The following is a 22330-nucleotide window of genomic DNA, read 5'->3' on the forward strand; positions in this document are numbered from 1 at the left end:
GGTCAACACCGTTGTGACTTGTTTCTATAGGATAAATTATGCGCATCACAGCAGAGCTTTGCCTACAGGTTTTGTAGGTTGTATAAAAATAGGATATATATAGTTACAGAGTATCTATGTGCTATATTCTGGCCACCAATCAAAACACATCATGTATGAAATGCTTTGTTCATATACAGTATGTCTGTCTTAATGTACAATATCTCACTCTGTGTGACATACTGTTTACATGTTTGTTTATCTTTCTAATCAGCTTAATAGTTGAGCTTATGAAAGATGACTGGTTTTGTGTATCCTTAACAAAAAAAAAAAAAATCTTTGGCATTACCATGGTACAGTAATGATATCAGATGGTGCTATGAATTAGGCCTATCTTATTTTTAATGTGAGAGTGTGTTGTAACTTGAATGTGCGAAACTTCCTTATTTTTAGCTGTACCAAAACATTCTGTTTAATATTGCAAACTGATATTATCATATTATTTTAATTTATCATAAACACACTGGTTTGTAGCACAAATAGTTTCACTGTTTACTAAAATAACAAATAACATAGCCAACATTGCGGTTGTAGTGCGTCTGGATTTCATTCATACTACACACATTAAAGTAAGTTCTTCACTAAATGTCATACCTACTCAGTATGTGATTTCAGATGTAGTGAAAATGTCAAACAGTGACGGAAAATGTGTTACTTTTTAATTAATTCGTTGTTTGGCAATGATATCGACATTGCAAATAATATGCAAAGGAATGTCAGCCTGGGGTTTAGGAATGTGCGGTACCACATCCAGAAACCATGGTTATTCAGTTTATTTATTTTCATAACTCTGTTCACATTTCTCATATATCCATCCCACAATTTAATATTATAACCTAAGAAAGATTTGGTGACTTGTCATATTCCCCATGCGATTCTCACATAATTTTAATATAATACATCTTCTACAGTAACATACATACATGCCATCCTTTGAAAAGTGTGTAAACATGATCCTCCTTAGCATTGTTTCAAACTGCATCCCCATGTGTGCTGATTTGATTGGTCCTTTCTCACTGTTCTCCTGGCTTGCATGAGGCGTGTTGTTTGATGGCGATGATATATTTGTGTGTATGATGGTGTTGTTTCTGCTGAGGTTAATCTTGCATGTTCTCTCCCTCCTGTCCCCTGCGTGACTCCCCCTGCCGCCCCATCCAGCACCCAGCAGTACAACAACCACCCCTCTCCCCACCACCACCATGACTACTATCACCTCTATCACCTCCTCCCGTCTTCCTTCCTTCTTCCTTTCTTTCTTTCTTTCTTTCTTTCTTTCTTTCTTTCTTTTTACCCAGATCTGCCGAACTTTTAAATGCATACACATACACATTTACATGTACAAATATTTTTCACTAGATATGTACATGCATTTCTTTGGACACCTATTGGCTACATTCAGTTTTGGGATGTGTGAATGAATTCTTAAATTCTTGAATTTGAATTGAGTAAATAGAACGCAAAATTAAAATCTGATTTAAAATATGTTATTTACTTTTACTTTTTACAGCAAATCTTGTCAAGACTAGTCTTGTTTGAAATTATAGATAGATGGATGGATAGATAAAAAGCTAATATTGTGAAATATTTCAAAACTTACACTAAAAACACTAATATTATAAAATATTATTACAATATTTATAATAAAAACATTTCAAAAATTTTTCAATGAATAGAAAGCTTAAAAGAACCATATAAATTTTTTCCACTGTATATTGTGAGCATTACATTTTTTATTTTTTATATATGACTAAAAGCATATAAGTTATCAGTTAGAAACAAGAAGATTTATAAAAAAAAACAGTAACTAGTCCATAGGCAAAGTATCTTTAATTGCAGATGAATAAAATAGGAATTATTATTATAATATTGCAGATTTTGTCTCGTTTCTAGGCAGATTGTATTCTAGGTTTCCTTCTAATTTACCTTTTTTTTTTTTTTTTTTATTACATTGATAATCAACATTTATATATTTGTGAGTATGTATGTGTGGTATTGCACTGCCTTTGTACTGTAGTGTACCAATGTGTATGCAACTTTTCCTTCGTTCCTCTCATTTCTCTTTCTGGCTCGCTCCCTCTATCTCATTCCCCTTTCCTTTTAAGTTTGTCAGGTTCAAGTGTTTTCAGCTGGTCACTCTCCAGCTGTGTGCCCAGGGCTGTATGTGACAGTGATTGATGCACCATGCCATGTACTGAGAATGCTTTAAACATTAGTTCTAGCAGTCAACTGAGGGTCATCCAAACTTACAATATGTTCATGGACCTGAATAATCAGCCCTACAACATATTGGATGTAACATCATATTTTGTCACTGTGATGCTGTCAGTTTGTTATTGCTGTATGTATGTTAATGTGCATGCAAGTGTGTGCACGTGTGTCAGGTTGCAGGACATTCATAAGCTGTTTTTCTCTCCCCAGACGTTGAATGTACAGATTGGGACCTTCTAAGATAACTTAGGGATTTCCTGCCCAGAGAGGTGGTGTCCTACTGTAAAGAGACCGCTGGCAGCTCATCAATCTGAAGGTAGATGCTTACAGTAATATTCAGTATTATGTACAGAATATGTATGTAATATGTGACCCTGGACCACAAAACCAGTCTTAAGTCACTGGGGTATATATATACAAAAAAAAAAAAAAAAAAAGGGTCAAAATTATCGATTTTTATTATTTTTCTTTTATGCCAAAAATCATTAGGATATTAAAATAAAGATCACCCTCATGTTGTTCCAAACCCATAAGAACTTTGTTCATCATTGGAACACAAATTAAGATATTTTTGATGAAATCCAAGAGCTTTCTGACCCTCCATAGAAAGCATTCAACTGACACATCGTGGTACTGTACTCTCATGAACGTGCAGAATATCTTAATTTTTGTTTTCTTTGCACACAGAAAGTATTCTTGTATCTTCATAACATTACGGTTGAACCACTGATGTCACATGGACTTTTTTAATGATGCCCTTACTTCTTTTCTTGGCCTTCAATGTGTCAGTTGCATTGCTGTCTATGGAAGCTTTGAGTTTTCCTCAAAAATGTCTTAACTTAGGGGTTTGGAACGACATGAGGGTGAGTGATTAATGACAGAATTTTCATATGCCTTATAAGCTAAACTTGTGATAATATCCCTTTAAGCTAAACTTGTGATAAAGTAGCTACACTGGCAACTACAAACAAAAATTACTAATTACATTGAAACTATTTAAGGAAGCAGAGTCTATATTTAATTACTGGTAGAGAAAGTGTTGAATTATTCCATTAATGCCAATCATTTGATTAATTCAACAAAGATCTGTTAAATAATTTACACTAAATGAAACCAATAAAAATAGAAACATTTGTATTACTGAGTCCACCTAATGATAAACAGCAGCATTTTAAAAATCCCTACAAAAAGATGACTCGAATTAACCTGCAAATCATTTTTGAATGAATTAATTTATATGACTCTTCCAAAGAACTGATTCACTGAAAGGAATCAGTTTAGGAGTGCCTGTGTGATTCAAGTTTGTTCAGCTGTAAAGCTGCATGTACAATAAAATGTGACATACTGTACTTTAAAAACACCACTTTGTCATGCTACATCACTGCTCATTTGGAACTAGATTGTTACTGGAAAAACTGTGTTATTTTGGAAAGAGCTGAGCTATTGTCATGCTGATGAAAAATAGTAAGTAGCATTGCTTCCAGTTAGTTATTCGCCAACTCTGAACTATAACCACATGAACTGTGGAGAGAAAAATAATGCTATTAATCAATTTAAGTTTTCCGGCCAACTACGATGTGAGGTCATAACCTATGCTTAATTCAATTAAAAATAAATTTAATTTAAATATATTTTCCTGGTGTTTTATACTGTAGCCTACTAGTTGCCTGTTGTGTGAAGTGATATTTATATAGCGCAAAATCAGACATTTAATTACAAATGTTCATGTATTCACCTTGTCAACCGCTGTTAAGATCTACAATAACTTATTTATGTAGTTTTATCTGTATTTAATCAAAACAGGCAATTTGGGATTTCATGGTAAAACAGCTCAGGACAAGCTCTGAAATTGAAACGGGCTGCTCGGTGAAGAGCTTTGATTTTCATCGCTGTCAGGTGGGCTGTCATTCTGACTGTCTGGTTCTGTTGAAGAGCTTCAAACCTGTGCAGATTAAGATTCATTTGACCAGCCACAGCCTCCATTTCCTGAGAGGGGAGCTGGGGGGACGGCGTTTTTGAAAAGAGATGCCTGCCCATCAGTGGCTCTGCTTGAAATGGCAGAACAGTAACGGCATTGAGTCAGGCTTTAAGTGGATGCAGACGGGTAATTCAAGATGGCTTCTATCATCAGAACATCACTTGGAGTTGTGCCTGCATTTCTGTGGAGGGCTACCAGTTTACCTTTGCCATTCTGTTGAGATTATTGGGTCCACTATCAGTTCAGGTGTGCATGACCTTTCAAAAGATTGAATGTTGTAGATGAATCCTTTGTAGACCAATTTCTTAATCCATATACAAGTAAATAGTAATAACTTGGGAGAATTCACACAAATAAGTTCTGTCATCATTTATTCACAATTAAGTTGTTCCAGACCTGGCTCTCTTTTTTCTGGAACACAAAAGAAGATTTTGATAATATTTTGAAGAATATTGGTAACCAAACAGTTTTGGTTACCATTAATTTTAATTGTGTGGACCAAAAAAAAAAAAAAAAAAAAAAGATTATCAAAATATCTTATTTTGAAAGAATGATAATTTGTAAGTGAACTGTCTATTTTTTACTAGCCCTGCAAGCATTTTGTTCGTATATAAATAATAATAATAATAATAATAATAATAATAATAATAATAATAATAATCATAATAACTCTCTCTCTCTCTCTCTCTCTCTCTTTATATATATATATATATATATATATATATATATATATATATATATATATATATATATATATATATATATAATAATATATTTTTTTCATATTTTAGATGCATATTCAAGTATCTCTAATGTATTAACTTTTTATTTTAAATTTATTATAGCTGCACCAAAAAAAAAAAAGAAAAAAAAATATGTAACAAATAATTTATTAAACTTTTCATTTGCAGTAGTAACCAGTAGAATTAATACAGTTAGAGATATAAATTCAGAAAGATATATATTCAGAATATATATATTTTTTTTCTGGTGTTTTCTGTAAATACCATGGTAATGTTATTCAAAACAACAATATTCAAAACATCACTGAAACCCATGTTAAAGCTTGGAAGTTCTAAAAATAAAAAGATATAGTGAAATAGCATCATCTGCCTTCCTTTTTGTTGAAATTCAAGTATGAAGTATGACTCCTTTAAATGGTTAAATAGTAAATCTGTAGTTCATGTAACACGATACAGTATTAATAAAACTCCTTGAGCTGATTGATTTATGAAATGTGAAAGTGCTTAATCAAAGCCACTTCTGCTTGTTTGTAAAAGAATAATGTCAGGATATTTCTCCTTATTAGTTTAAGTGTGGTTCCTACCACAAAGACTTCTTGGCTTCTCCAATCGTTAACTCGACACAGCAGTCAGCGCTGAGCCACCCTCTTCCACAAGTGTACTCTAATGTACTCCATTGGCTTCAATCATATATCTGAAGCCAATCATATTTAAAGTGTCATATTTCAATTACATTTTTAAATTTATAGCCTTGTTAAAATGAAGCTCACATAGAGCTTGGCTAATTTGATTGCATCCCCCAGACTCGGGAGCCAGGCCTGGTATAAAATGCAGATGGTTTGAAAAGCACCATAAACATCTCCATATGGATGGGACCCCCTAACAAGCAGCTTTTGGTATATTTGCATAACATCGCTGGTAGTTTTGATGTGAAGCACAGCTTTTGCTCTTTGGTTCCCTCTGATTTGGGTTTTAAACCTGCAAGCGGTGCACTAAAAACAAGTGTTTTGTGAAATGCAGGCTTTACCTTGCTGCTCTTGTTCCCCTCCATCTCATCTTCTTCTTTCCATCTGCATTTCACACCAGAATCCCTCCATCCTCTCATGGCTCCTTGATCCCTACGCTGGCAACAGCTGCTTGCCATGTGATTGGAGACTTCCTGTCATTATAACTGATGTGTTTTTATTCTTTCCACTTCCTTGAAGCCTGATCAGAATTAAAATTGCTGGTGGAATTTCCTGTCAAGGCAGGTCATTTATTCAGCAAGTGCAACCACTGACAGGCCTTTGATTGGCCGTTGCCCTTAGCAATCGCACTCTGTACAGTTTATTTGTTTTTTCCTCTCAGCCTACAGATGCAGGTTGAGCCCACAGCTGTCTGTAAGTACAGGTTGTCTGTCCAGGGGAGACCCTGCCCCTGTGAGACCTCTCACATGAGAAAGAGAGGAAGTTTTAATAGGCCCTTCCACCACCTGCTACAGCATGCGTTCTGTGTTTGTTCAGGCCGGTGCAGAGGTTTCGTCCATTGATTGGTGAAACTAAACAGATGCCTTTTTTCCTTTTCTTTCTTTTTTTTCTCTCTGACCCTCTCTCTCTCTCTTTCTCTGAGTTGGGGGATGCAAGAACCGCCCAGGTGTTTGCCCCCCTGAGACGGCACTATAACACTGTCACGAAGGCCACAGTGCCTGCAGAGACTCGTGTACCAGCAGCAGCCAGCATGTTTGATGAAGGTCAAATTAACCTGAGTATGCCCTCTACAATGGTTAAAGATGTGCATGGTTGAATGTTTCATAAAATGGTAACACTTTACAGTATGGTTTATTTTTTTAGCATTAGTTAACATTAACAATTAACACTACTTATACAGGATTTATTAATATTAATGTTAATCTAAACATTTTTAATCAGGGTTCCTGCGGGTCCTTAAAAAGTTTTTCAAATTTAAGGCCATAAAAAGTCTTAAATTGTACAAGAAAGTCTTAATTAAATAAACATGAGCGCTGCAGGGCTGCAGTTTCAAAGTCAGGTGCTGCACTGCTTTTGTTAGTTAGTTTTCTTTCAGTTAGTTTTCTGCCGTTCCGAAAGCGCCACCTGCTGGCAGAGAATGAATGTGTATTTTCCTGTTGTTTTTGTTCAGACCAATGTGAAAATCGACCCATGTTTTTACCCTGCAAACACAGACCTGTAAATGTGAACTAGTGGATCGATAAGAAGATAATGCATTATAAAAATCTAAACAGTAAAATGTATTTATGTTATTTAATTAATATAATAATTTAATGAAAATAATTGTTTAAATTAATATAATAATTAATACTTTTGACTCATCCATTTTCTTATAAATGGTTTAAAGGCTGAAATGTGAAGTGTATCATTTTATAAAACCTTTTTGTTTTTGTGAAGACATGCTTTTTACAGTCATTTCACAGTTTAATATGTTAATATAGACATTGCCCTACCCTGCTCATATGGTATTAATTTTATTTGTGCAGGTCTTCAAAAAGGTCTTTAAAAAATGTAATTTGAGTTTAAAATCCTGCAGAAACCCTGTCAATACATTTGTAAGATCAAAAGTTCTGTATCTGTGAACAATGGATAATGCACTGTTAATAAACTAACGAGACCTTCTTGTAAAGTTTTTACAGAATTATTTTCCTATTTCTTTTGTAGAAAGTGGTAGTCGATCTCATTTGTCCATACTCATAAAATAAACCTTAAAATTATAGGTAACACTTTAGTATAGGGACCATTTCTCACTATTAACTAGTTGCTTATTGGATGCCTTTTATTAACATATTGGCTGTTTATTAGCACTTATAAAGCACATATAATATTCTGCATAACCATATTCTATATCCCTAATCCAGCAAATTAGGAGTTTATTGATAGTTATAGTTAATGGTTTTTAATAGTGAGAATTGTACCTTAAAATAAAGTGTGACCAAATTATACAAATACAGTATTTTAAAACGCATTGTTTGTAAGATTCATTTATATATAATTCCTGTAGTATTGAGGATCCTTTTTCATTTGGAAACTACTTTAAAATTTGGGGTCAGTAGTCTTTTTTATGATAGAAATATCTTATGCTCACCGATGCTCCATTTATTTGATGAAAAATACAGTAATATTAGTGATACAAAATATTGTATATTTTGTATTTTTCTGTTTTCTATTCTATTATGTTTTCTATTTGATTCTATTTTTTATATTTTAAAATGTAATTTATTCCCGTTATGGCAAAGCTGGATTTTCAGCAGCAATTATTCCAGTCTTCAATGTCACTTGATCTTTCAGAAATCATTTTAATATTCTAAACATTTCTTATGATTGTATTATACATACATACAGTATCTTATTATTACATTATTACTATGTTGACAGTTGTGCTGCTTAATATTTTTGTGTAAACCGTAATCCGTTCAGGATTTTTTGATTTTAATGGTCAAAAGAACAGCATTTATTTGAAAGAGAATCTTTTGTAAAAAAGCTTTTATAGAAATGTCTTTATTGTCACTTTTGATCAGTTTAACACACACACACACACACACACACACACACACACACACACACACACACACAAACACACACGCATATTACTGACCCCAAACTTTAGAAGAGATGAGAAATGTTCAGGATTCTATGCTACGTCTATCACTTCTCAGTCAAATTTACGACACTAATCATGCAGATTCCATTGTACACAAGGTCAGAAGGTCTTGTTTTCACTAAAGTACATGGTTTTACTTTGGCTAATATCTGATGCCTTTGGCTTAACACACTCAGTCGAAGAGTTCCTTAATGGATCCAAAAAGTATTTGGCCATGTGCATTCTGTTCATCAGCTGGTTGTGATGTTTTGTTGTACCCAATTTAGCCCTCGATGCAGGTTTAGTCACGTGCAGGTTCAGCCCTCCTGTTTCCAGCAGTATCAGATCCCATGATAGATATGCTTCCATAAAGATTTCCGCTGGTGGTCTGGGAGAAGTTGGCAGAAATGAAGGCCAAACATCTAAGCCAGTGGCTCTTTTGTGGTATAAAAGCCTTCCAGATCTCACCATCAGAGGTAAAAGACCTTAAAATGACATTATTGTGAAGCAACAGTACTGGATGTTTGTAACATGTTGTCATGACTCAGCGATACTGGTCAGTTAGGGGTTGTGACCCATCTGAACTTTTAACCCTGCTGAGAAGCCTGTTCTCTCCAGCCTTAGTTTGTCTCACATCAATCTAAATGTGTGTGACTCTGTTTAGGATTATTTAATTTAATGAACTGTTCGCTTCCGTCTCAGCTTTGCTCTCATGAATATGGGTAGTGTGATATGTGTCCAGGTTCTTGTCTGTTGGTTGGTCAGAGATCTGTCTCAGCTAAGTGTACATTGTTCTTCACTCAATCAAATTACCCGCCAATCACTGAGCTCCATATTCAAGGCTCCAGTTGGCTCTTGGCAACATAATTTGTATGAAAGAACAGGCTTGTAATTCCTAAAGATTGCTGGGAGTGGATAACATTGCAAAGGCATGGCTCATTCACTGGACAGTGCTTTAGTGGGTTCTGGGAAAGTCGGCTTCCCAGTTATATACTTTCCTCTGGCCCTTCCATTGTTGGCGTAATGTTTTATACTTTGCGTTTTTAGAGAAAGTGACCCCTGAAAATTTGGTATCCTTGAGTGGAGCAGTAGTGATTAAATGTTAATCTGTCAAAACAGTTTGTAAAAAACACATTAGATTTTGTGTCACTGTGTTTTGAGTAGAAAACAGTTGTTCATCCAAAGGTTTAGTTCACCTAAAAATGAAAATTCTGTCATTGTTTGCTTATTCTTAACAATTCCCAGGGAAAAATTAAATAAAATTCTTGTAAGTGTGTTCACCAGTGTGTCCTACAACAACAAAAACACTACGAGCCATTTGCGCACAAATGATTGTTTCTTTTTAACTGTTCTTTTCTCGTGTATTTTTTTTTTCATAAAACATGAAAACAGCCTCACAAGGCCAGTCAGTGAATCATTTAAAGCTGTTACTGAGCTATAAACTGACTCCCTTATTGAACTACGAGTAATTTTTCAGTAATGTGTGGTACAGAGTAAAGTAACTAGTTTTAGAAAATTTAATTATTCTGTATTAAATTAAATTACACTATATTAAATGATAATGCACAATTAAAGATACATATTCAGTAGGTTTATCTGTAATAAATATTGGTATAATCAAAATAATAAAATTGTATTTAAAAATAATTACTTGTAATTGAATTTTTGAATCGGTGGGTTTTTAATGCTTTCAGATCAGGTCTTCTGAAAAAAGAAAAAAACCTTTTCTGATGGAGCAAGTGGACCTATCAATGAAGTGTGGTCCAGATCAGCAGAGCTTGGATCTACGGGTAAACCATAATACTTAAACAGCTTTAGCAGGCTCTACCGGTTCTTAGCATCAGCCGATAAGAATAGTTTCAACACTGTAGTTCAAAAAGTCCAAGTATTTCAGCTGTGCAAAGACCCTTGTGCAAGATGGTGAGACCCAAGGCTGATTCAAATATTTAGAACTTTATTGCAACCATTACGATACTGAATTTTGTAATTTCTGTACTGCACTTGGTCACCCCGTCCTGGAAACCATCTCAAGGAAGTTGAAGAGTTCAGAAGGTCATGGAAATTATGTGGTATTTTGTTTCTCACAATCTCCCTCTTTCTTTATTTAACGTGTGCACGTACATTTGTGTGTGTGAGTGCGCATTAGGCTTCTTTTGCTGGAATTTTTCAGGGCCATTAGCTCTGGGGGTCTCCAGTGGGAAGTGGTGATTCTCTTTTTTACAGTCACTTTTTTGGTAAACTTGTGGTGGTCCTGTAATGGTTCCTAATTGCAGTTCTAACGAACTGCTAATCTGAAAGACATTACAGGGACTTTGCAGAGACCACCGTAACAAAGCGGTTGAAAACAACAGTGAATGTCAATTGATCCCAGCCAAACATATTGACTCAATTAATTAATTGAGTTTTCGGGTCAGTGTTTGAGCACTGAATATCTCAAGCGTCCAAATAATCATAATGTTTGATGACACAGCTATGATTATTAACAGTCAGGCTAAGTGAGATTATACGGTTTTTTTTGTTTTTTTTCAGGTCATTCTCAAGAGCGGCACAAGTTATATTTGCTGTGAATGCTGCTTGAAGGGGGCCTACTTAAACCATTTAAAAATATTTTGTTTCTGGCACATGCATTTAATATCACCTTCACAAACAGTTTTGCCTTGTTGAGTGTGTTGCAGTTGGCGTCTCATAAACAGAGGGTCTCATGATGATTGTGGTCAAGGCTTTTGCCCATAGCTTTGCCATTCAGCACCAGCTCGCCCTCAGTCTGGGTTGAGCAGGGCGTATGGGTCACATATGGAAACGCTTTATGCTGGCGTGTTGTTTTAGCTCTTTTATACATGAGAAAAGCCGAGGGTGTCAGTGTTCACAGAACTAAAGGTTAGCCAAAATTCGCTCTCATACAACAGTGGTTGCTATTTCCCTCCATCTCTGTCCCAGGGAGAGTCATGTCGCATTTAGATACTGTTACATTTACTCTCTCTTGATCTGCAATGTCAAAATTAATTGGTGGCATTAGAGGGGATGTCTGTCTTTTCTTCCTTTGCTCTGTGCTGAAATGCTTAGTCTTTGAATTCATTGCCATCATCTGACTCTGGTTTCAAGCCCAAAAAGGCCCGAATGGTTTGGATCGAGGCCGGATGCCAGTCAAAAAAAAAAATATATATATATATTATATATATATATATATATATATATATATATCTGATATCAGACAATACAGTGTCTTTCACAGTAGATGGACCATGCCAATCTGGACCCAGATGATTACAATTTTCCTCTCTTACCGCCACATAATAAGATACATGAAACCACCTCAGCCAAAAAATCGGCCCCTGTCCATGGAGCCACTATAATAATATTTGCCATCTGATGTGTGTTGAACATCAGATGGGATACTGTTTCATTCCTCTGAACAATTTTTCCATGTAGCACACAAAAGTTGAAAGTCCCATATTCCCCAGGAACTTCTAAGATCGTTGTAAAATCAGGTGAGGTTGTGTATAGGTCTGGGTGGTCGTAGGATTGCTGCTACAGAGGGTTTCTATTAAATATTTCAGTTTAGCATGTGTATATATGTGCGTGTGTGAGTGTATGTGTGTGTGTATACTACTCACATACGTGTGTGTGGGTGGGTGGGTGTGTGTGTGTGTGTGTATATATATATATATCCTACACTTATTATTATTTTATACTACTTATATACTACAACAATTTTAATGTTGATCCTGATTAAGCAGGGACATTTTTAATGATTTTAGCTAAAGAAAGTTTAAATATATAAAAATACTAAGAGTATTTATAAGAAAATAATATTATATTTAATGCAGTTTTAAGTTACAAATTAAAAGCAGTAATTATTTGTGTGCTGATTGAAGGAGTTGTTTTGGTTATGCACTACACGGGACATTAGGGGGCACTCTTAGCACACCAACGTCATTGAAACTGCAGAAACTTTCAGACTTCTTCTGAAGTGAAAAGCCATGAATTGTGTACTTAAGAAACTTCCATGATATAATGTATTCAATAATTTAATTCTGGGCTATTTCTCATGTATTGTAAACGTACAAATTGTAATAGATTTTGCTGCTGAATGATCGCAACTGGTTTATTTTATCATCAAGGTCTAGTGATACATTTTTTGTTTTTAATTCTGAATAAAAACATGACTTATTTAAGACAAATTTCGCTAAGCACATAAATAAATCTTGAGATCACAGAATTTAAGCCAATATGCCATCTTTGTTTTGTGACTTGTTGAAAAGTGAGTTTAGCTCATTGCCTGGGTTGAGTTGCTCATTTTGACAGGCTAGGGTTTGGAAAGTTTGAAGTCATGAGGTTTAATCATGCTCTGTGGCCAGTCTGTGCATGGCGTGGCATGATGACTCCCTTAAAGATGTGGTTCTGGGAGCAGGCCAGCTTCACTGGCACCACATTTGCGGGCCAGAGACCCGTTGCATAATGTAGGTTCATTACCAGACCAGAGTCTTGGTAGGTCAGAAATATAGGATCTGGAACAGTAGACGCTCAGTGAAAGGAGGAACTAATCATTTTCATTAGAGCTTGTGATTAAGGTCAGTCTGAGATGCTGTAAGGGATTCATTTCATGTCCCATGTAGAATTGAATTGTTAGGGATTTTTATACAAACTAAAAGACTTTGAGAGATAATAGAGCAATTTTATATGTAGCATTGTTTCACAATTACTTTGGCTTGTAGGGCTTAGAGATTGAATAAAATAAATGTTTTGTTAAAAACTTTCAGGCAATCAGCTATAGCCAAACTAGTTTGTTTAGTTTGGTCGGATAGTTAATGCAACCCTGTCTGTGTCGGTCTAAAATAGTATCGAGTTTCTTTCTTATTGTTTGAATTAGTGGTTTATGGTTTAAAATGTTTTTTGTTTTGTTTTTTAACAATGAGCTAAGTATCATGTTCTGTTCTGTTCTAGTAATCAGAAGGCATTTCCTAGTTAATAGCTATTTACTACTTCTCGTTTTGCATCCTAACACTAGGTGAAATAACTGATGTACAACAGTACTGTATGTATTTTACTATTCTGTTTTACTATCAAAAAACAAGTACAATTTAAATCATTTCTGTAGAAATAATGTTTTTTAAATTCCACAGAGTCATTTTATCCAATAAATATATAGAAAGTAGAATAAGTAGAATGAGTTTAAGTACAATCTAAAATATGTACAGTAGTATGTACAATATTTCTTTTTTAAATACTGAATCAAAGGCAATCAACTACAGCCAGACTAGTTAGTTTAATCTGGAACCTTGACCGTGTCAGTCTAAAACAGTATTTAGTTCTTTCTTGTTGCTTAAATTAATGGTTTGAAATGTCTTTTTATACAATGAGCTAAGTTTCAATTTCAGTGCATTTTGTCAAAATATGACGAAAGTTGGATTTAAAAATGTACAGTAGTATGTATTTTAATATTGTTTTACTGTCAAAGGACTGCAAATAAATCAAGTAAAATATTTATATTTTCAAATTTTTTATTTTTTATTATTTCTCTCTAAATTAGGCAATTTTATACAATGAACTATATAATTATTTACACATTATGTTTGCATTGAGATACTGTTTAATGTACTCTCTTTTGATCTGTGACATCAAAATTCATTTTTGGCATAATACAGGGGATGTTGCAGTTAGATACATAAAGGACCAATTGCCAAATGGCTTTTAAATTGTATTTTATTTAATGGTAATAAATAATCATATCATTAGATACACACAATAAAATGAAGCCATAGTGGGAATTATAACACAATAGTGTAACACAATCTCTGAAACTGTAAGAAATGTAAGGAGGTGGTAACTTCCCCAACACATTATTTTAAATATTCAGTCCAATCTGACAAGGCTTGAAAATCTCCAATCTAAAACATTTCCTGTGCACGTTAGCAGCGCTTTAGAGAAGATATCTGTTCAAAGTGTGCACTTTCTTTATCTCTCCCGACTCTGAACATTTCCAGACCCCAGAGTGCTGTCTCACTCTCTGAGGGGAAGGCAGGTCTGTGCTGCGTGGCCTTGGGCTAGAAGATAGCGGTACTCTAAAAAGCACTTCATGATCAATCTCAGCCGTTTGTCATGATGATGTCATAATGATGACAAATGAGAATGATGAGGAAGGCCAACAAAAGGCCGAGCCCAAATGTGAAGTTGCTTTTCCAGTAAAGAGTCAAAGCATTATTTGCCACAACAGCAAACTTTGAAGAGACTCAGAAAGGGCTTCAGAAGAGGAGAAGAAAGAAAGATAAGGGCTGCTATGATTTATGTGTATGGTTTGATGAGCTGCATTCAGAGCATTTTAGCGTTGTCTTTACCATTTGTCATCGAGCTATTGAGTCATTCATCTATTTTTCTCTGATGTTTGAGTCATTATTATTAGATTAGATTCAAAATTATTATTATTATTATAATTTTGCACATGTACTGAACCAGTGAAATACAGTTAGCAACTAACTAGCAGTGCACATAATTTAGTGTAAATGAGGGACAAATTATAGTACAGTGTGGGGAAAAAAGTGTGTTATAGTAGAGAATGTTCAGAATTGTAAAAAATGCTATGCAATGTTTCTAGAAAAAATGGTATGTATGGGGTATATATATATGTGTGTATAGAGAGAAAGAGAGAGATGTAAATAAATAATATTTAAACTTTTTATATACATATATATATATATATATATATATATATATATATATATATATATATATATATATATATATATATATATATATTGCTAACCCTGAAAAAATCCAGATAGATCCAGATTAAATATCAAATATAAAATAATACATACAATTATTTTATAGTAATTATATTTTTTAAATGGAACTTTTTCCATTTTGTAAGTAATTTTTATTTAGACTCTAAATAATTAATTTTTTTTCTCTCTGAATTGTAGCTGCAGGGGTGGAAATGGCATTGCTGGTTTGTTGCCCATTCGTGTGGTTAGTTATAAAATGCAAACACTGTCTCCACAGCCATGGGCTTTCACACAGCTGCAGGAGGCCGTGAAGAGTGTCAGCTCAAGGACCTGACTCCACTCTGGCCTGTGCTCTGTGTGTTTGATGAGCAAGTAGCCAGGAGTACAAGTACTCTCTCCACAGCTTTTTCCCATCTGATTCCACAAGACAGTCTGACACTCTCTGTGTGGGTCTGAATGAGAGAGATGGGGAAAGGAAAGAGAAGAGCTTTTGTTGGCTGGATGGGTCACAGTTTGCAGACTGCAGCGTGTGCGGAATCTATCATCATGGCTTTGTACAGTTTAATGTGAATTATTTTCCTGTTGCTATTTTAATACTTACATGTTCAATTTTCGACGTTTGCCTTCATGTTTATGCATGTCAAAGCACATTTTATCAGTTTTGTGTTTTACAGAAGAATTGATCCCATGGCTTTTGCTAGGCATAGTTAGTTACTAAAGCTGAAGTGTGTAATTTTGTGAAGATTATAATATTTTCTTTTGACTTGCTTAATACAGTATGCAGAGACAGCAAGCCACTTAAGATGATTTAGAATTTTAGATAACAGTTGTTGCTGTTAGGCGACTTGAATCCAACTAGTATTATATCTGTTTCCAACTAAATTTCTATTGGTTGAAAAATCCAGAAAACATGTTTTTGAAAATTAGATGCAAAATAAAACCATTTTAAGCCTGTTTGCTAGTTTTAGGTGGTCTCCTGGTGTTTAGAGGGGTTTTGGGCCTGACAAGTGCAAATTGTCAGGCTCGGAGATCAGATAGACCAACTTAAACCCTCTAAGACCAGCTAATTCACATGAAGTACTTTTTTTTCAGCAGGTTTATGAAAGGTTATAGTGCACATATTAAAGGGACTCGTTTGTGTCATATTCAGTCTGCCCTGACTGAGGTCCATTAGTGTGTAAGGATGTGACTTGAAGGACATGTTTCTGGCTGATGTGCCATTTAGGAGTGCAACAGATAGATAGTGTTTGTCTCATGCTTACAGTAGTTTGTCGTGCCAGTTCCACATTACAGGCCTCTTTCATGTTCCTGTTGCCGCCTCCTCAGTGCTCTGCCTCTGTTGTGGTCTGTAGGCTGCTTGACACCCAACTTCTGAAGCCTAATTTGGGTATGTCTGTTTGTACTTCTTCTTAAAAAAGGAGGACACATGTATGTATGTAGGCCTGAAAGTGTGTCTTATATTCTTGCATGTCAGAGTGTCAATATGGTGGGCAGTAGGGGTGTCCTCTCTATGTGTCTCATGCCCCAAATGAAAATACCCACGGCCCTTCAGTTCAATTTCTCTCTGTGTTTCAGAGGCCCTAAGGAAAACAAACACCCTCCACCCCCTCACTGACAGAAAAAAATCCCCACTTGTCAGATGAGGGGATTTTTTGATTGTCTAATCAGCTCCATATCCCAATCCAGAGGCCTGGAGCAGTGCAGCTTGGTTCAATAAAATGCTGGATGAAAGACTGGGTCGCATCCTCCTTCCATTTAATCGATGGCATCTTATCTCACTTTTGGCGGCATTTTGTTACCACCATAGTCTTTTATATGTGCCTGTTGTGAAGGTGCTCTAAACTCTTCTGTGTGGCGATAATTGAGGGAGTCTGTAAAAAATAAACAAAAGATTTTTTTATTAAATAATTTTTATTATAGTTTATTGTATTTTAAGGTTTTCTAACGTTTACTGTTTTCAGATAGAAATCATAAGATTAATCATGAATATTTTATTATTTCACTTATGTCAGAAAGTTATTAAAAGTGCTACAGAGATGTATTTATGAATTTTATTGAAAACATTTCTCTTCAAGTTTAGGACAGAAGTTCTTAACCGGGGGGCCAGGGCTCACTAGGGGGCCTTAGCAAACTTCCAAGGCGGCCTCAGGATAACTTAAAATTATATGTTATTATTAATATTGTAATTAATAAGTAATTAATATAACAATATAACATATAATTCATATACTTAAATGGAGTAATGTAATTACTGTAATTTATATTGATATATTCATAATTTAATATTAATATTTAATATTCTTAATTAATCTAATTACCTAATTGTTTAACAAACATTTGCAAACATTTTAAAATGATCTAATTTGGTTATGTTTTAAAAAAAATCAAATGTAACATGAAATGGAATCATATATATATATTAGTATAGTTATAGTTCGTTATTGTTCATATAGTATAGTTATAGTTCGGATAATATAGTATTTAGGGGGCCTTGAAGTCAAAAAAGTTTAGAACTGCTGGGTCTAGAAAGATTACTGATCTCAAGTAAACTAGTTTAAGATGCTTTAACATCATGAAAACTGTATGGAAGTGTGAGCTTGACAAGTGCACCGTAATTCTCCTTCAGCACTGATGTTTCAATGACCACGTCCATCTGTGAACCATTTGTGTCTGGTATATCGCGTGCAGTGTCTTTAGAGCGGGAAGTGCTAAGATCCTCCTTACCACATTCAGAGGCACTGGCTCTCGCACCCTCCATAACAAATCAAACGCTTCCACCACTACTCTAATATGTGATAACCAGAACTAATCTTTCACATACCCTGCACCCAGCCATTTCACAAATAGCTATTTCTGTTGCCTAATTAAGCAGTTAATTAGCTTGGGTGTCTTGAGTCCTACACCCTGAGATAAGCTTGTGGTTTTAAGGATAGAAGTCCCGTTTTGATAGAGTGCTGCTGCTGTGCTGGTCATTACGTCTAGCAGCAGTAGATTTGAATTGCTCGAGCAGCTTGAGGAAACCGAGAAGAGATCGAAAGCAGGTAAAATGGGGAGGGGGGGTGTCATTACCTTCCAGGGCAGGTCCTCAGTTTCATCAACTTGGCTAGCAGGGTGGATGGTTCATAATGTTCCTTCCCACCGAGTGAACCCATATTAAGCACCAGGGTAGAGTGTGCTAAAGCTGTCTCGTTTATCCATCTCTTCTTCGCTTTCAAGCCTTCTACCCGATCCCTTGTTGCTATGTTGATTGCTGTCACCTCATGGGAAGCGCAAATAAACATTCTGACTGGGATAAGAAGGTCAGATACATTATAAATGGATTTAAGGGCATAGTTTAATTTACAAATTGTCTTGAAAGTTCCCTCACTGAATTTTGGCCCACAGTGCTGATGTTTTTCTTAGCAATATGGGATGTCATGAAAACATGCTTTGACCAAAAAGCCACAGGGTTTTGCAGATATATTGCAAACCTCTTGAACATTGTTTGCGAACCTTTTGACTTTTTAACCTTTTGTCCCCCGTCTGTGTGCTCAACGCGGCTCAGTGCGAGTGACTTTATTCTAGACCTGGTCATATCAGGTCACATCCTCCTCCAGACTTGGACATCCCAATCCAAAACCGTCTGACATAGTCTGTCTAGCATGTGGGTCTTCTGGTATGCAAGAGGTGTCCCGTTCTTTGCCTGTGCAATTTTCTGTCAGGCCCCATAGAAAAAGAACAAACTAAAAATGAATGGCAGGGTCCTTTTTTCCTTTCTGGGCAAAAACAGATGAGAGAGAAAGAGAAACAAGGCCAGAGAAGTCCATGGTGGTGTAGTCAGCCTGGGCTGGCTGGCTGCCTGTCTGGGTCTAAGGACTCCTCTATTCCCCGCTGGTCTCTGGCTCAGAAACTCAGTCGTATTCAGCAGCTAAACCACACTTGCTCCGGGCCAGACTCAGCTCACATCAGTGATCCACATTCAACCTCTGGGGAATCAATTGTCTCAGTGCTTATGCTCATATGCCATGGATTTAACTCACAGTGTGTACATACTGTATTAACACAAAGCATTCAATTATCATTCTATGCACATTTGATTCAAACCAAAATAGTATTTGTATTTTAAGAGTGAGTAAATGAACTTTGTTTGCCTAGTCAAGGTGGACATCATATTCAATTTTATGCAAATAAAAAGAAGCGAAGTACACTTTTGTTTGTTTCAGAAAACACCTCCACTTTAAGCTCTGCCTTAAAAACGTTACTGACAAATTAGCAACTGTTGTCATTCGCTCCTTTTTTTTAAAATGTAAAACTATAGACAAACTTTACAAAAAAATATCCAAAAAGGCAAGTTTACAAAAATTATCCAATAATACTGCAATAAAGCAATAAACACAAATATAAGTTATTCAAGATTATCAAAAAAAATTGAGGCAGAGCTTAGTGGAATGTCAATTAAAGGGATAGTTTAATAACTCATTAATTACTTAAGCATTAATTAGCATTAATTACTCACCCTCATGTCGTTCCAAACCTGTAAGATCTTCATTCATCTTAGGAACACAAATTATTTTTGATGAAATCTGAGAGCTTTCTGACCCTGCATAGACAGCAATGCAACTACTACGTTCAACGCCCAGAAACGTAGTAAGGACATCGATAAAAGTCCATGTGACATCAATGGTTCAACCTTAATTTTATGAAGCTATGAGAATACTTTTTGTGCACAAAAAAAAGGACTTTATTCAACAATTTCCATTACTCCAGTCTCCAGTATGTTGATTTGGTTCTCAAGTAACATTATTATTATATCATTTTAAATTATTCATATTAATAAAACCATGACAAGTATTACTACATTATATTATTATATTTTTTATTTTATTTTCTTATATTTTCTTATTAGAAAGCACTGTTTTTATGCCCTAATGCTGCAACATGCCTTAACTATCAAATATTATATTATATTATTAGTTTTATATTATTTTATAGTATAGAATATCATGGTATAGAATAGTAGAATAGTTATTGCTAAGTTGCTTTCACAATGGAAAAAAAATAATGCAATTTTTCCTTCAGAGCCCTATTTTTAAACCCCACTGGATATAGGAAAAAACATTATTGTTTAAGATTAAACCCCAATAAAGGGGGCAAATCTGTCATACGACAGCATAATTCACAACAATGTAAGAGACTGCATTCTTGCAAAGTATAAATCATTGTTAAGCATGCCTCCAGGCCCTTGTTTCCTCCTTAACTGGTGTGAACACAAATACACTGGTGTTAAGAGAGTCAGCTGCAACACGTCTGGCATGATGGGATCACTTCCTTCTGTAGACTGGGCACCCACTGTCAGCTCGACCCTGGATAATTAACCTCTGCCACTGGGGTTCAACAAGAAAACAATCCCACAGAGCTCTGTGTGTATGCTAGCCTGACTGTGTGTGCCCCGTCTACAGGTGCCTGTGAGGGTGTTAAGCGTCATCCTTCTTGTCATCTGCAGGCATGGGGCAGGGTAATGGAGAAGCCTATGCCCAGTGCTTCGGACGGCATAGCAGGTGGCTGAAAGAGGGTCGTGCGAGGCTGGGTCTTTGACTGGGGTGACTAGGTTAATTAAGGAGTGAGTCTTCAGGGCCTGGGGGCCCCAGGGCAGGCGGTTGGGGGGTTTTAGGGGAAGGGTTGATCGAGTGCAGAAAGAGGCCACGCCACTCACCCGCTCCGCTTCCTGTGGGGTATCTGTGCCTCTGTTCATGAGCGGATCTCTGGATTCATAAACTCACACAAACGCATGCACACGTGTAGCACATATGTTCTTTGGGACCTGAAGGAAGTTTTTTTTAACTGAGTGTGTTGTTTCTCTAGAGCTCACGGTTGTGAAAATGCAGCTGTGTAAATCCACATCGAACCGAAAAAACAACAGGCCGTGTTGATCCAAAACAAGGCATTGAGTTGAGCGCGTCTGATTAGTAAAGAGTCTGATTGTGAAATGAGTCTGGATGTCAGGTACAGAAGATCTGTAAGCTATTATTATGGAAGAGTCTGGGTCTCTGGGTGGGTCACAGGGAGGCAGTGAAGTTTGGCAGGTGTCACAAAACAAAAGCTGAACATGACCTTTTGTGTGTTCTTTCAGAAGATGAAGAGGAGGATGAAGATGTCACAGAAATGAAAGCTGGCCCTGAAAATGACCTGCAGGAGGAGGAAGAAAGCAAGGACACAAAGGAAGGTAAGAGCTAACTCTAACATAACCTGCCTTTGAGAATATCCAGGGGAAATTATATAAAGACAGAAATGATACTTACATAAGCCAAATGGTTTTTAATAATAATAATAATAATTATTATTATTATTATTATTTATTCATTTGTTATGGTTTATATAATTTTAAATTATTCATATTAATAAAACCATTACAAGTATTAATGCATTATATTATTATATTTTTTATTTTATTTTATTATTTTATTTTATTATATGCCCTTATGCTGCAACATGCCTTAACTATCAAATATTATATTATATTATATTATATTATATTATATTATACACGGTATAGTATAGAAAAGTACAGTACAGTATAGTATAGTATAGTATATTATCAGAAAGCACTGTATTTTGTGCTCTAATGCTACAACATAATACACTAGAGATATATATTATATTGTTTAAAAATATTCTAAATTAGGTCTTTTTTATTTTATTATTGTGTTAAAATTAGTCTGTTGTATTTAAAAGGATTGTTCTAAAAAAATCTTTAAAAATGATATAAGTCTATGACATATCCCATTTTAGATAGCAAATGTGTGTGTGAAGGTATTCCAAAGGTTTTGCTCTGTAAAAAAACATATTCTCTACACCAACTGCCTCCACCTGGCTCAAATTTAGCACATTTGACTTCTGTATGTTGGATGTTATACGGAACAACATCTGCTTAGTTCAGACTCAACGAGAGAGACGTCTCTTTACAGTAAAGCCTGACATTGAGGTGCATGTTCTGCACACATGTTCCATAAGTACTAATAGAAACCATAACAGATCTGTAAATAAATTACCCACACTCACTAAAATGGCATTCA

The 22330-nt window shown here is 35.4% G+C and overlaps 1 pseudogene; it reads left to right on the forward strand.

The window, feature by feature from the left end:
• Positions 1 to 22330, forward strand: part of LOC109111201 — a 57179-nt pseudogene that overhangs the window by 3009 nt on the left and 31840 nt on the right.

The sequence above is a fragment of the Cyprinus carpio genome, chromosome B19 (genome assembly GCF_018340385.1).
Source record: "Cyprinus carpio isolate SPL01 chromosome B19, ASM1834038v1, whole genome shotgun sequence".
In the NCBI taxonomy this organism is placed as follows: domain Eukaryota; kingdom Metazoa; phylum Chordata; class Actinopteri; order Cypriniformes; family Cyprinidae; genus Cyprinus; species Cyprinus carpio.